General features: G+C 43.8%; 1 protein-coding gene across 7 annotated transcripts in view; it reads left to right on the forward strand.

Annotated features, from left to right (window-relative positions):
- The window catches only part of LOC105475787 (chimerin 2), a 314,261-nt gene that overhangs the window by 74,131 nt on the left and 224,792 nt on the right, over window positions 1-15,338 (forward strand). The window contains exon 1 of one of the 7 annotated variants that reach the window (XM_071094985.1): window positions 12,372-12,386. The exons of the other annotated variants lie outside the window; for them this stretch is intronic. The gene's annotated coding sequence lies outside the window, so the exon portion shown is untranslated. Of the gene's footprint in view, window positions 1-12,371; window positions 12,387-15,338 lie in introns of those variants that run through there. 7 annotated transcript variants of the gene reach the window in all.

The raw sequence follows: 15,338 nt of genomic DNA on the forward strand, positions 1-15,338 counted from the left end.
AATAGAGGTCCCAGAATATTTTATATCAGTCAATATTTGCCATATTAGAAATTAAAACTCTGAAATTTGAAAAATAATTTGTCAATTTACTTCAAACCATATGCTTATTATAAGCCAACACACATTTTTAAAAACAAATTTTATTGTGTATATTTGAGGTTTACAACATGATATTATGGGATATATATAGACAGTAAAATGGTTACAATAGTAAAGCAAATTAACATACCTAGCATCTCACAGAATTACATTTCTTGTGTATGGAAAGAGCAGCTAAAAATCTAAATTTGACTGGCTTAAAAAAGAAAATTTACTTGTTCAACAAAAATCCCTAATATACTACATTTTTATTAACTTTTAGTCCTCACGGTGTACATTAGATTTCTAGGCTTGTTCATCCTACATATTTGCTATTTTGTATCCTTTGACCTACATCTTTCCATTTCCTCTCCCCCACCCTTCACCCCCGACTCGTGGTAACCGTTGTTTCATTCTCTATCTCTGTGTATTTGAGCTTTTTAAATTCCACATATAAGTGAGATCATGCAATATTTATCTTTCTTTGTCTGGCTTACTTCACTGTACATAATGTCTTCTTGGTCCATCCATGATGTGGCAAATGGAAGGATCTCCTTTTCTAAGGCCGAATAATAATCCATCATGCATATATACACACCACATTTTCTTTATTGGTTCGTTAATCAGTGGGCATTTAGTTTGTATCCATATCTTGGCTATTGTGAATAATGCCACAGTGAACATGGGAGTGCAGCTGTCTTTTTGAAGTGATGAGCTTGTCTCTTTTGAATATATGCCCAGAAGAGGGATCACTGGGTCCTATGATCGTTCCAACTTTAATTTCTGTAGGACTCTCCATACTGTTATCCGTGACTGTACCAGTCTACATTCCCCCCAACGGTATACTAGGTTTCCCTTTTCTCCTTGTGGTTGCCAACATTTGTTGCCTCTTGTCTTTTTAATAAATTCTTATTATTGAAAAATAATATTTTCCAAAACAGTGTCATTGTTTTACTTTACTGCAGCTCTCTTTAGTGTCTGAATTAATGGGAGGTGGTTGGATTTCATATCTGCTTCTACATCCAATCTGTTGCCATGACATGTCATGCACTTTCTGAAAAACTCTGCGTTTGAGAAAGAGTAAGAGTGAATAAATTAAATAATGTCTCAGTATCTCAGACACCCTGTAAAAAAAGGCCTCAGGGACTTGCAGGGTTCCCTAGACCATGCTTTGAGAACTGCTTCCCTAGGTGCACACTCCCCAAAACTTGCCTCTCTCTGTGCTTAATACGTGGCCATCTTGTATGATGACATTTCTGCATTAGCAGAAAATGGGCATGGTGTCCCAAGCAAATAATCCTTTTTATGGCTTTTGGCATTTGAATAGTGCTTACGAACATTTCAGAAAGCATCCCCGAGACAAGCTAGAATAAGATTGATGTTGAATGTCTTATTGGACAGGCTGGCCAAGTTCTTGCTCATGGACTGGCAACAGGATAATCCAGAGCACGAGACAGGCTCCTTTCCCTGCTTTTCAGCATCTGAACGTCAATTTGCATGTGCTCCACTTCGTCTGCACAACACAGACGTTTTTCCTCTTCAGTTACCAAAGGCTTTGTAAGAGAGGAGCAGCTGCTCCAAGGTCTCTCTAAGCTTCCTGTTTCTAGTACCCAAGGGCAGCTTAAATCTGCTTCTTTACTCACCAATAACTGTGCAGTTTATCCAACTCATCTGCTATTTCCTGGGTGCAAAATCATCTCACTTAATCGTAACCTCCTTTTTCTTGCATTAATCAAGACAGTGGCTGAGCGGTGGCACTAGCGAAATGAGCATGAATGGAAAGCAGTGATTTACAAGGATTGTGGGCTAGTTTCACTCAGCGCCAGACTATGCCCGCTGGAGAGAATGACAGTGGGTACAGCCAGTGAGTCTGCGGCCAAAGTGCAGATCAAAGAGAAGCTATTAAAACAAACAAAACACAACACATTTTGATGTTATTCTAACACAGGAATATCATTTTTAATGTGGCTAGAAAAATATTCAGCTTTGTTCTTTGTCCTTTGGGAAAACTACCTGCATCAGTGCTCTGATCTCTCTAGAGCTGGCGGAAGGATGGTGTCAGTAGATTCATTTACGATCATGGAGTGTTACAGTGAGGAGAGTCAGAGATCACCCAGCACAGAGGAAAGGGTGTGTGGGGAGGGTGTTGGGGAGGGTGGTGACTATGCCACCATAGCAAGGCCCTGGGTCTGGTCTCTCTTTGTCCCCTGCTAAGGCTAACTGTGGTGTGCAAGCCACACACTAGGGAATTAGAAAGCCATTATTCTCTCTCTGCTCCCTGTGATCTTGGTGGTTACTTAACCTCTCTGGATCTCAGTTTCCTCACCTGTAAAATGGGTATAGCAATCATCTTAATCTCATAGGGCTGTTTTGAAAATGAAAAGGTGGTATACATATAAGTTTCTTAAAATAGTGTATAATGCATAAAAAGTACAAAATAGATAGCAGACATTATTGTAATATTATTGGTGTCTCTGAAACTTGGTTTTCTCATCTGCAAAGTAGGATTTTCCAGGTTGGCATGGGAATTAAGTTAGAGAATATGTGGTCAAGTCTTGGAGAAAGTGTCAAGTACCATTGAAAGTACTGCACTATATTTTGAGGACAAGTCAAGAGAACACTTTAACTTTCTACCTGTTTTCCCACGTGTAAGACTCCATGATTATCTGCACCGTTTTGAAAGCAGGGCAATAATTTTAAAATAAATGCATATGTAATAACCAGGGCAAGAATAGCAATATAATCACAACTAGTAAGAACAATTGCTAATATTTGTGGAGTGTTTATCCTGTGCCAGCAGTGAGCTAAGTACTCAGTATGTAATATACAGTCTCACTTCTCACCACAGCCCTTTGAAGGAGGTACTATTATTATTCCCATTTTGCAGAGGAGGAAAGTGAGGTCTCTTGGGGTCACTCGGGTTGCACATGGTTGGGCTAGGACTGAGCCCAGGCAGGCTGGTTCCGGAGTTGGTGCCCTTCATCAGTGCAGTGGCAGGGCTGGTGGTCCAGAGGGAGGTGGAAGGGGATTACATCCCAGTTTGAACTCAGGAGGTTGCAGTGTTGTGCTCTGCAGGTGACAGAATTAGATTTTTTGTGCTTTTCGGGTAAGATAAAAGATGTGATACCTGTTGGGTACTACGTTCGCTGTTTGGGTGATAGGTTCGCTGGAAGCCCAAACCCCAGCATGACCCAATATACCCATGTAACAAACCTGCACATGTTCTCCCGAATCTAAATTTTTTTTTTAAAAAAGTGATATTTTATCATTAGTATTTGGGGAAGAAAGTGATTGTTTCTTTAATGAGTAAATCATTGACTTGAGAGAGATCAGATGCAAGACTAAGAGCTTTCCAAGTAGCACCTGAGTGGGACAGTATAAGGAGGGGCTGGGAAAGAAATCCACACGGAGTTTCTGAAGGGAACCTGAGAATGTAGAAAAGAGATGTAGAGGCTGTAACCCAGGGGAGGAGCCCTGGGAGTGAGGCAGAACTTTCCAGGGTGTGCAGTTTTTCTTAGGTTGACTGGAGGCTGTCCCATGGGGCCTGGATATTATTTTCCTGTCTCTGTCCAAGGCAGTTTGGTGGAGCAGGATGATTCTGCGGCAGGCATCACTGGCTCTCTCTGCCGAGGCTGTACAGCTTATAGCATAAAGTGGGGTCTCCTGGGAGCTTTAGGGTCAGAGAGATCTGAATTGGAATCTCAGTTCTGCCACTTAAGAACTATGTGGTTGCGCAAGTACTGAATTCTCCAAGTCTTCATAGGCTGATTGTAAAGATTAAATAAGAATTGCATGTAAATAAATCACTTGGCACTTTGTAAGCTCCCAGTAAATGGATGTCATTATTAGCATTATAATTAGATCCTCCCACTAGCTGGTTCCTGGATTTTCCAGTTGTGTTGAGGCGCTGGCCCTAAAATTGTGGCTTGACCCCCAGCTATTTTAGATCATTATATATGATGCCAGTTTTAGGTGCAGGACCCCACAGGTAGAGGACTGATATAGTGCTAAGCCTCTCTTCCTTACGGATGCATTGTTTAAATTCAGGGAGGTATTGGCCAGGGTTTTCTGCTTGATCCTGTTCTAACACAAGCCTTAAATGAAATGCAAGAAGGGCTGGTCAACTGCAAACAGCCATGCCCCTGGCTCAGCTGATGAAGGTTGTGGCTCACCATTTCTTGATTTAGTGGGTTACCACATGTTGCCAGGATTCGTAAGAACACTTCACTGATCATGCATTTAAGGGGCCACTCATCTTTACACCAGACAAGAGAGGTCACTCACTTTGAACAAGACCTAGGCCTGTGTCTGTGAAATGCAGGGACCCTCCCCTCCACCCCAGATGCAGATCATTAACTGAGCAAGGAGCCCCCCACATTTTGCAGCATGCCTTTCACTTTATAATTGAATGATCAAGGCATGGATATCATTGGAGCATCTCTAGGGGCCAGATTGTCTGCCCAAGGGAGCAGTCCTCTGTGTATTGCCAACCAGAGCCCACCATGTGTTACCTGGCTACAAATTTGGCAGGCTGATGTCAAGCCCATACTGGCATGAAGGCAGGTCAAAGGTAGGCAGGCAGGAGGCATCTGCAAAGCAGGTATCAGGTACCCACAAGTGCTCCACAGCCCCAGTATGTGATCCAAGCAGCAGGGTTCAGCACCAGCAGCTACAGTTGTGTTCTAGAATGTCAGCTAGGGCCCAGAACAGGGAACCGTTTTAAGCACGGGGAGAAGCGGGCAGAGTTTAGCAGTGAAGTCTCTTTAGAGCTGTCCTGAACCATACACCAGTCTGCCCACACCTGTTGGCTGTACAGTCATTGCACACATACTGTGGTTTTTCCCAGCGGCGTCTTCAAGGCAGTTTCTAACACCACATGTGCCAGACCTGAGAGTTTCTGCAGTTTTTCCAGCTGCTCTAAACCATGATGGGATCAGCCTCTCAGCCTAACTCTCCCCCACTACCTCTTTTAGCTCCCATTTATTGAGTGTAGTTGTTTACCAGTCACAATGCCAGAGCTCCACACATATTCTCCCCTTCAGCCCCTCAATGACCTTGTAAGTTAGGTGTCATTATTATCCCCATTTTACAGGCAGAGAAACTGAGGAGTAGAGGGGTTGAGTGTGTACAGTCACATAGCAAGTATGTGGTAGAGTGAAGATACAGATCAGGCCTGTGTTTCCCCAGAGCTCAAGCACTGAACCACCTTGTCTGTGACGTATTCAGCCGAGGTGGAAACTTACTATGACTTTTTCAGCTGCCCCTCCGAGTCGCTGCATCAGGCTGGAGCAGTGGTTTGCAAACTTGACTGCACATTGAAATCACCCGAGAAGCTTTAAAAAGTACTTGTACCTGGGTCTTGCCACCAGAGATTCTAATTTCGATTGATCTGAGGTGCAGCCTGGGCATTTACTAGACCAGGGTTTCGCCATCTTTTTCTGTAAAGGGCAGACAATACATATTTTAGGCTTTGCAGACCATATGGTCTCTGTCTCAACTACTCGCCTTCGTAGAGCAAAAGCAGCCATAGATGATATGTAAATGAATGAGCAGGGCTGTGTTCCAGCAAAACTTTATTTACAAAAAAAATCAAAAAACCAGGTAGCTGCCCAAAATTGGCCCATGAGCCACAGTTTGCCAATGATTGATCAAGTCAGGCAGCTCGTTAGTAGGTTCCATCCCATTGCCAGTGAGATTATAATTCATCCTGCTTCTCTAGGGCTGGTATCTGTGGTGTCTTGGGAGAGCCCTGGGCACTCCATACCCTCCAAACCACCACCTTGCTGCAGGCTCCGCAGGGTTGGCCCAGTCTCTATGGCTGAACTTCTATCATGGCCTCTATTTTGCCGAGGACCCCAGTGCCCTGCTGAGTTGGAAATCCGGCCATGAACCGCCACCTGTTTGGCGGGGGTCTTGTCTGGCTTGCTAGCCCTCCCTCATGAGGAGTTAAAATTGGCCCCCTTCGTGTTGGCTGGCAGCCAGCTCCTCTGTAATTAGAAGGATTAGCTAGACCCACGAGGCTGCCACCTGTTTGATAAGGAAGACTGCCCTTCATGAACATACTTTCCTCTGCTGCCTCCCCCCAGGCCTGTCTCCCTCCAGAGGAAGTCCCCAGGGAGGTTCAGCTGTCCCCCCGAACCCCCACCTTCACTCAGGGTCCTGCTTCCTTCTCTCTGCAATGGACCTTCCATAGCTGCCTCATGCTTGTAGCGTGAGTGGCAGCATCCTTTTCACCCAAGGAATTCAGCACATCAGTTTTCTTTTATGGAATATTAATGCAGTATTCCCGAAATTGTAGGTTGTGATTATTTACAAAGTCAAAAGGGCAACTGGAAATTATTTACAATGTCGAAAGGGCAACTGAATTTCTCTTGGTTATTGGAATTATGCTCCAGCCCCCGAAAAATACAGAAATCAGCGTATGCTTTCCTTATCATCCCTCACACAGCAGGTGTTCTTCTTAATAGGGATACCACAAAAATGTTGGATTGAAGGAAAACTATTACTATAGGTGGTACTTTAGATATTAACAGTTCATGTGCACAAAGTGTCAAGTGAGTTGTTTAGACATTGAAGTGCATTTGTTCAGCAAACATTTATGGAGACCTGAATTTGTTCCATATGTTGGGAATACCTTCACTAGAGAAAGACCTTCATAGAAACACTTAACTACAAGATGGTATCAGAGGTGCTATAATAGAGGTACATACACATGGCTCTTGTGGGTGTGAGAGGCTGGAGTGAAAGGCTGAGGTGTCAGGGAACTCAGGGAATGGGGCTTCCCAGTTGGAAAACAGGAGGAACGGCATTATTGGGTTAGGGACCAGCATGTCTAAGGCAGGAGCAGGGTGTGACGTGAGCCTGGAGTGTGTGGTTCATGGGAGAGGAGTTGTGCAGTTGAATCTGGAAGATGGATTTGGAAACCAGTCTAGAGGTCCCAGCTTCCATGGGTGATGCAGACCAAAAGAAGGATCTTAAGTAAATGACAAATGCAATCAAGTCTGTTTTAGCAAAATGATTCTAGCAGCAGTGGGGGTCTGAATTAGGGTGGTGGGCAAGAAAAGAAGCAGAGGTCCTAGTAAGAGGCTGTTGTCAAAATCAAGAGGCCCCTAGGTGAGAAAGTGGAAGCTAGGATGGATGGCAATTGGAAGGTGTGATTACACTTAAGAGACAGAGTTGATGGGATGACGAAGGCCAGCGAGGAGGTATTCTTTATGATTAAAAATAGGGAACACGAGGCCAGGTGTGGTGGCTCACGCTTGTAATCCCAGCACTTTGGGAGGCTGAGGTGGGTGGATCAACTGAGGTCATGAGTTCGAGACCTGCCTCGCCAACATGGCGAAACCCTGTCTCTACTAAAAATACAAAAATTAGCTGGGCGTGTTGGCGGGTGCCCTTGGGAGGCTGAGGCAGGAGAATCGCTTGAACCTAGGAGGCGGAGGTTGCAATGAGCTGAGATCACGCCGCTGCACTCCAGCCTGGGTGACAGAGCGAGGCTCCATCTCTAAATAAATAAATAAATAAATAAGGAAGAGGAGCAGTGTTTTAGAGGGAGTTAATGGCTTGAGTTTGGGGGGCTTGTTGGTTTTGAGGCATCTGCGGAACATACAGTTGGAGTTACCCATTAGGCTGTGGGTAATGTGAGACAGGAAACCTAAGAGAGAGGAGTTACAGGTAAACAAACCTACTAAGTACAAGACACTCTACAAGTCACTGGGTATAGATGTGGTTCTTAGGCTTTGTTACTTACAGCTGAACAGAGAAGGCAGATGTTCAACCATAAACTTGGAACATGAGAACAGCCTGGAAAGCCTATGGCTGTCAATTGTGTGATCGTGGGCAAGTTGCCTACCTTCCTCAGCCTTGAGTTCTTCATTCAAAAACCAATGAGTAATAGGAACACATAACTAAAGTACGTGTAGGGGCCAGGCATGGGGGCTCACGCCTGTAATCCCAGCACTTTGGGAGGCCGAGGCAGGCAGATCACCTGAGGTCGAGAGTTCGAGACGAGCCTGGCCAACATGGTGAAACCCCCGTCTCTATTAAAAATACAAAAATTAGCCGGGCATGTTGGTGCGTGCCTGTAATCTCGGCTACTCAGGAGGCTGAGGCAGGAGAATCGCTTGAACCTAGGAGGCAGAAGTTGCAGTGAGCTGAGATCATGCCACTGCACCTCAGCCTGGACGACAGAGCAAGACTCTGTCTCAAAATAAATAAAATATGTATAGGGCTTACAGCTTACAAACCCCCTTATATACATTGTGTGATAAAAATACACTGACCCACCTCATATGCTTTTGAAAATTAAGCATATGAATAAGCAATAGATTTAGATGTTATGAAACTCAAAATTCATAAAATGATAAATAGTGAAAAGTCTCCCTTGTACTCTGTCCTCAATCCGCCAGTTCCTTTCTCAGAGATACCATTTTCTTGTGTACCCTTCAAGGGGTATTTTTTTGCATGTACAAGCCAGCACTGTGTGTGCACATATTCTTTTTTTTCCTCTTTCTTTTTTGTTTTGCAGAAATGCTAACATACTATTCACTATTCTGTGCCTTGCTTTTTTTGCATACTGAAAATTATCCATGGAAGGATACAGCACAATTTTCACTTAAGGAACCCCTTATTTAGGGACACTTAGGTTGTTTTCAACATTCCGCTCTTGCAAAGAGTGCTGCCTCATTTCACACACATGTGAGTATATCTATAGGATAAATCCCTAGGAATGGAATTGCTGCATCAAAGAGAATGTGTATTTGTAATTTTGATGCTTGTTGCCAAATTTCTCTCCATAGTGGCTCGAAGTTCCTGTCCTATTGGCAAGGTCTCCCGTGGCTATGAGGATCACATGAAATAATATGTTTAAAACAACTTCATGAGCTGGAAACGGGTCAACATATCCAAAGGATCCTTATCCCCCTCTTTCCCTATACAGTAGCTCTTCTACCTGCTGCTGGGAGAAGTGATGGTTACATGTCAGGGGAGACACCTTACAGCCCTGCCCAGCCATTTTCCCCTGATAGATATTTATCAGTGGTTGTTTTGATACGGGAGATGCCTCCTTGTCCTCATCTCCCTGAAGTACAGATGGCTGTGGGGCTCCTGTAGCACATCTTGTGTTGTGCCTGAGTATGTTGTGCGTCAGAGGGTGTCAGCTGACAGCTTCTGCTGCCTCGGCACTGGGTGGTGGGAACACTCAGGACTCCCTCCCGCCTCCTCCATAAATAACATAGAGACAGTTGTGTTGACTCGGCAGTGGCGTGATAGAACAGGCCAGGATGGGAACTATGACCTCACCTGGTTTTTGACAAGCAGTGAAGATGTAGCTGATAATGCATGTCAGCTCATTTGTCCATACAAGCTGTGTTCATTGCTACTGGTTCTTCTGTTTGTGTTGTAAATTCTGTTTCCCATTGGAGTTTGGTATTAGGTAAAAGAAAGAATTACAGGGATTCATGGTTGTCTCTTATTGAGATAGCTCCTCAGTTCAGTTCAACAGATTGTGACTGACACATCTCAATTTAACTCCAGAAGTTTCCACTGAGTGCCCCCTATGTGCAGGGTACAGTGCCGAAATGTGTCATGTTTTTAAATACTGTTTACAGCTACAGCTGTTGGCTGTCTACATGGACTTTCGCAGACTGAAATAGCTTTCCTTTTTCCTTTTGCTAGTGGCTCATTATATGTTACATTGACAAACTAAATTGCAAACCAGGGATGATTCACTTTACACTATAGAAGCGTTCCTGAAAATTGTTTTTGAAAAATAATTGTTATAAAATAAATAATGTTTTAACTGTACCGGTGGATTTTTCTATTAAAAGCAAATTCCGATGCTGAGTTGTTTTGAAAGATAAAACATTATTTTCTGATGTATCTGTTCAGTAAAGGAGAATTTTTTACCTAAAGGGAAAATAAAATTTAATACCTTTAGTCTTCTGAAACAATACCAAATATAGACTTTAAAAATATCGTAAGAGCCTGTGAGCGGTGAATACTAGCCAAAAGAATGAATGTCATGATCATGCGGCAGAGAAAGACATAATCTTATTTGCTGGCAGTGACTAATAATGGTAAATCTTCCAGTGTAAAAAATAAGAATCATGAAAGAAGCAACAGAGAAAGATGAAAAAGACTGAAGAAGAAGAAGAAAATGAAAACAGAGAAAAGGAACGTATTAGCAGATGGTGGATGGCAGAGGAAGTGAAAGCCAAATAGCAAAAGTGGCAGCAAAGAGGACAGCTGGCCAGTAGGAGAGAAAAGAGAAGCCACCTCTCCTGGAAGCTGTGTTATCTGACCTCCTCACTCTGCTCCTGCCTGAGAACACATTGATGTCTGACCTCCACTGGATTCAGTCAGTCCTGGGAATGCCACGTATTCCTGCATAACAGTACCTTAGAGTTTTCCTTACGTGCTTACCTGGTGGCAGGTGACTGTTCTCAGTGCTTTGTGTATTAACTTAGCCGTCGTAGCAACCGCTTGAGAAATCATTCTCCCCACTAGCAGAGGAAGTAACTGAACAGCTTACCCAAGGCCAGAAGCAGTGAGCGGAAAAGCTAGGTTTGATTGGTGGAATTCGAAGATGGCCTGCCCTCAAGTTTCCCCTCCCTTGGTATACACAATCTGTAGAATCCTCTCCCCTTCAGTGTGAACAAGACTAGTAAAAATGATGGGATTTCACTCTCTTTATTGGGTTACATTATACAGCAAGGATATAGAGATTTTTGCAGATAATAAAAGTAAGGTCCCTAATCAGTTGATTTTGGGTTAATCAAAAGGGAGACATCCAGGATAAGCCTGACCTAAGTCAAGCTCTTTTATTTTTTCAGACAGTCTCACTCTGGAGTGGCTCACTGCAACCTCCACCTCCCAGGTGCAAGTGATTCTCCTGTCTCAGCCTCCCGAGTAGCTGGGACTACAGACATGCGCCACCACGCCCAGCTAATTTTTGTATTTTTATTTATTTTATTTTAATTTTTTGAGATGGAGTCTGGCTCTGTCCCAGGTTGAAGTGTAGTGGCGTGATCTCCTCTCACTACAACCTCCACTTCCCAGGTTCAAGCGATTCTCCTCCTCAGCCTCCCAAGTAGCTGGAATTTCAGGCATGTACCATCATGCTTGGCTCATTTTTGTATTTTTAGTAGAGATGGGGTTTCACCATGTTGGCCAGCCTGGTCTTGAACTCCTGACCTCAGGTGATCTGCCGGCCTCTATCTCTCAAAGTGCTGGGATTACAGGCATGAGCCACCGCATTTGGCCTAGGCAAGCTCTTTAAAAGAGGCTCCAGGTTTTCCCTAAAGAAAGAGAATTGAAGCTCCAGATTCCTCTGCTGACCCTGAAGAACCAAACAGCCATGTTGTGAACAGCCTATGGGAGGGGGCCACGTGGCCAGAACCTGAGAATAGACTTGAGGGAGCTCAGAGTGGTCCCTGGCCAACAACTAGCAAGGAAATGGGGACCTCAGTCATCAGCCTCAGCGAAAGGAATTCTTCTAACAACCACATGAGTTGAGAGGAGAATCCTGAGCTCAAGAAAGGAGCACGGTCTAGCTGACTCTATGATTTCAACCTGGGAGACCCGGAGCAGAGGACCCAGCTAAGCCACACCTGGACTTCTGACCCACAGCAACTGTGAGCTAGCGAGTGGGTGTCGTTTTAAGCTGCTAAGTTTCTGTTCATTTGCTCTGTAGCAGTAGCAGATGAATGCACAAGGATCTGAACCTCGTGATTCTGGCTGCAGAGCTCACATGCATCCTCCATTCTCCAGGTGGCCTCTTCAGAGAAGTCATCTCAAAAATCACTAAATCCTGGAACTTCAGGGTTGAAAGAGGACCTTTGATCTAGCCCAGTTGCTTAATCAGACTTTTCCTTTGCAGCAGATGGCCTCTGTGCAAGCAGACAGGGGGAGTTGCTCTACTTGCAGTGGGGTGTGTGAACTGCTTCTGTTCTTTGCACTCCTCTCCTTGAGGAATCTCTGGGGAACACAGTTTGAGAACCTATGATCTGATCCAGTGACTCATCTTTACATTTACCTCTACAACATCCTGACACTTTGTTCCTTTGGAAAGTCTTCTGTGGCATTGAAATCTGGCTCACCGTAATTCCCACTATTGGTCCAGGTCCAGCCATAGGTGATACACAGAACAAATGGAACACTTTTTCCATAGGACAATGCATCACATCATTAAAAACAGTTCTCACGTTTCATGGAAGCCTTCTATTTTCCAGACAAAACATCTCCATGACCACATAGGAGCTGCCAGTACCTTCTCTCCTACTGTTTGCCTGTGTTTCTCTTAGAGTCAGGTAAGGAACTGAGCACAAAATTTTTGGTGTGGTCTGCTTCACATAAAATACAGCAAGCCTAGCATAAGCCACAGTCTAAATATTCTGTCTCCATGAATGCAGCGTTAGACCACATTTGCTTTTCCGCAACCACAATGCAATGCTGACTCATACCACACGCAGAGTCAATCAAAATTCCCTTCTCACATATGTGGCTGCTAGGGTATGTCTTCACCAACATGTACTTACGTGTGTTTATTTTAACCTGAATATAGGCTTCACATTCATTACTATTGTGTCTCATCAGGGATCTGGTGCATATCTTGGATGATCCTGATTATGTCATCCAACAATATTGCTCTTCTCCCTAGCATCACCTCAACTCTCAGTTGGACAAATATGCCGTAAATATCCTCATCGGAGCTATTGACAGAATTTTGGAAGCAGACAGGGCTGAGATCAGAGCCCTCTAGCACCATATTGATGACTGTTCCCAGTGTTTGGATCCTTCAAGCAGTGGCAAATCCAACTAATTGTATCATCTAATGGCAGTCATCCAACTCACAAAGGTATCACCAGAAACATGATGAACTATTTCCTGGCCGCCAAGTACAAGGCATTAGTCCATTTCTCTGCCTTCCCAAGCCAGGAGGTCACTAGAGCTCCTCCTGCATGCCCACAAACACGTAGGAGCCTCTTTTCCAGGATGTGTCTCATACCCACCCTTCTATAGTTTGCTCCTCCTTAGAGAAACACCGTTTCCCCCCCCATGATTCCATTCTGTCCCATCTTTTTTTTTTTTTCCTTACTCAGATTCCCTTGGGAAAAGATAAAGACTACTTAGAGGATACCAGTGAACCTTGGAATACCTAAATGATTGTGGCAGGGCTCATCTTTATTTCAGAGGAGGAATCTCTCTGGGGTATCTTATCATAAGAAGTAGGGTAGGGCTTCAGTGTAAAAGTTAGGACAAGTTGCAGGGGTGGGAGGGGTGCAGTGAGAGGTGAGGTCTGCACATGGGGATGGGGCGGGGAGGGAGATGAAGGGACAAGGCTGTGTTTACCTCTGAGGTTTCCGTGGGGCAGGGGCGAAGCCAGCATCTTCTGCAGCCTCACCCTTTCTTCCTTCCATTTCGCCCTCTCTCTGCCAGCCACACCTTATATTAAAGCAGAGGGTAAGGGGAAAAATAAGACTTGCTTTGTAAAGTGGGGTCATTGTTCTTGACAGGCTGGGGACAGCCTCTGCTCCATGTGGGATCTTGGGATGGATGAGTTCCCAGATCCACTCTAAAGTGAAGATGCTGTGATTCCACAATTCCTTTAGAGAGACCATAAAGCCCATATGAGTGGGCTTGGGGGAGATAGTCTGTGATTATAAATACATCACAAGTGTCCTGTCTTGGTTTATTTTTTCCATATACCTTTCTCCTTTATTCACATTCATTTATATAAAAATGAAAGTTGCCATGGGTCTTATAGGATACCTATGCTACCTGAAGACCAAGAGCTTCTGTTTGATCATTGAAAAAGAAGTGTTTTAGTTGTGGTGAAATTTGACAGTGCAGCATTCACCTAGTATTCATTTACCGTCTCTGGTAACTATCCCCCTTCCTCTGGGGATGGGAACCCTTTTCTTCTCCTGTCTTTTCAGTCTATTTGTTTCTGGTGGAGTCCCCTCTACACTCTACTTTATATGGGTATGCAGCTTAGGTCTGGCCAGTCAGAACCTTATATTCTCCCTTGTTTGATTCAAGGCACCGAGAGGCAGAGACTTTTGCTGAGTCTCCTGGCAAAAATACGCTTGGTCTTTTTCACTGAACTTTTCAGGTTTTGAGGCTCAAGCTGTCTGAGCCACCTTGCCCCCAGGAAGTGGGGATCTGAAAGAGGATGGCACCAACACAGAGAAAGTGGAGATGAGAGATGGAGCCAATCTGGACTCTGGGGGCATGAGGAAGAAGTAGCTACCTTCTAGACTCAGAGCCAGATTTCTTGGATTTGAATTGTTCTGCCACTTACAAATGTGGTCACTCTATCCAGATTAGCCTCTGTGCCTCAGTGTACTCGTTTGCGAAGTGGGAGTTGTTATGATACCTACTCATGGAGTTGTAGTGAGGGTCAGGTTAGTCATGTGAAATGCTGAGAACAGCACCCAGCATTTGGTATGTACTACACAAGTGTTAGTCATCATTTGAGCCCGATGCCAAGACATGACTAAAATAAGACCCATCCCTTGATTTTTTTCAGCTCTAAGAACAATAAATTTTCTTTTGCTGATAGCCCATTTGGGTTGTGTTTGTTGTCACTTAACCCAAAGAGCCCTAACTACTAGATTCAGTGAAATCAGATTCATATTCAGGTTTAAATTTTGTCTTCCGTAATGACCCTAAGGTAGAAATAATCCAAACCTAGATATTCTTTTCTTGATTATTGTCCAGTGATGAGCAAGGTCTTGGAACTGGCTAATTTCCTTCTTCCTATCTTCTTGCTTGCATTTGTTTGAAATTTAGTCTTCAGCATTTCTTTAAAAAATACTGCATGTCATGATTATTTAAGAAACCTCAGAACATTGCAATTAGATTTTTGTAACAAGCATATACTTTATGTCCTTTATTTCCAATTCATGCAATATTTAAAAATGACAATATGATAAAAGTATAAAATGTGAAAAATAAAAATAAATAGTATATTAGACATAAATTAAAATTTTAAAAACACACTGAATGGGGAAGGTGGGTAGTTGGCTGGAGCTGTGGGTAGGAATAGGGAGCAAATAAGAAAACCTAGGAATCTCCATTGGGTTCAGCAACTGCTTGGCCGTGTGGCCTTGGACAAGTCAATTCTCGCTGGTTTCCCAGTCTGTAAAACAGGCAGGATATGATAGCTGAGGTTCCTTCCTTATTAATTTTGAAGTATGTAAGAGCTTTCTCCAGCACCTTAAAATAACATGTTTAATTTTCTCTGTGGTTGTGAAATG

Source organism: Macaca nemestrina, chromosome 4 (assembly GCF_043159975.1).
Source record: "Macaca nemestrina isolate mMacNem1 chromosome 4, mMacNem.hap1, whole genome shotgun sequence".
Taxonomy (NCBI): domain Eukaryota; kingdom Metazoa; phylum Chordata; class Mammalia; order Primates; family Cercopithecidae; genus Macaca; species Macaca nemestrina.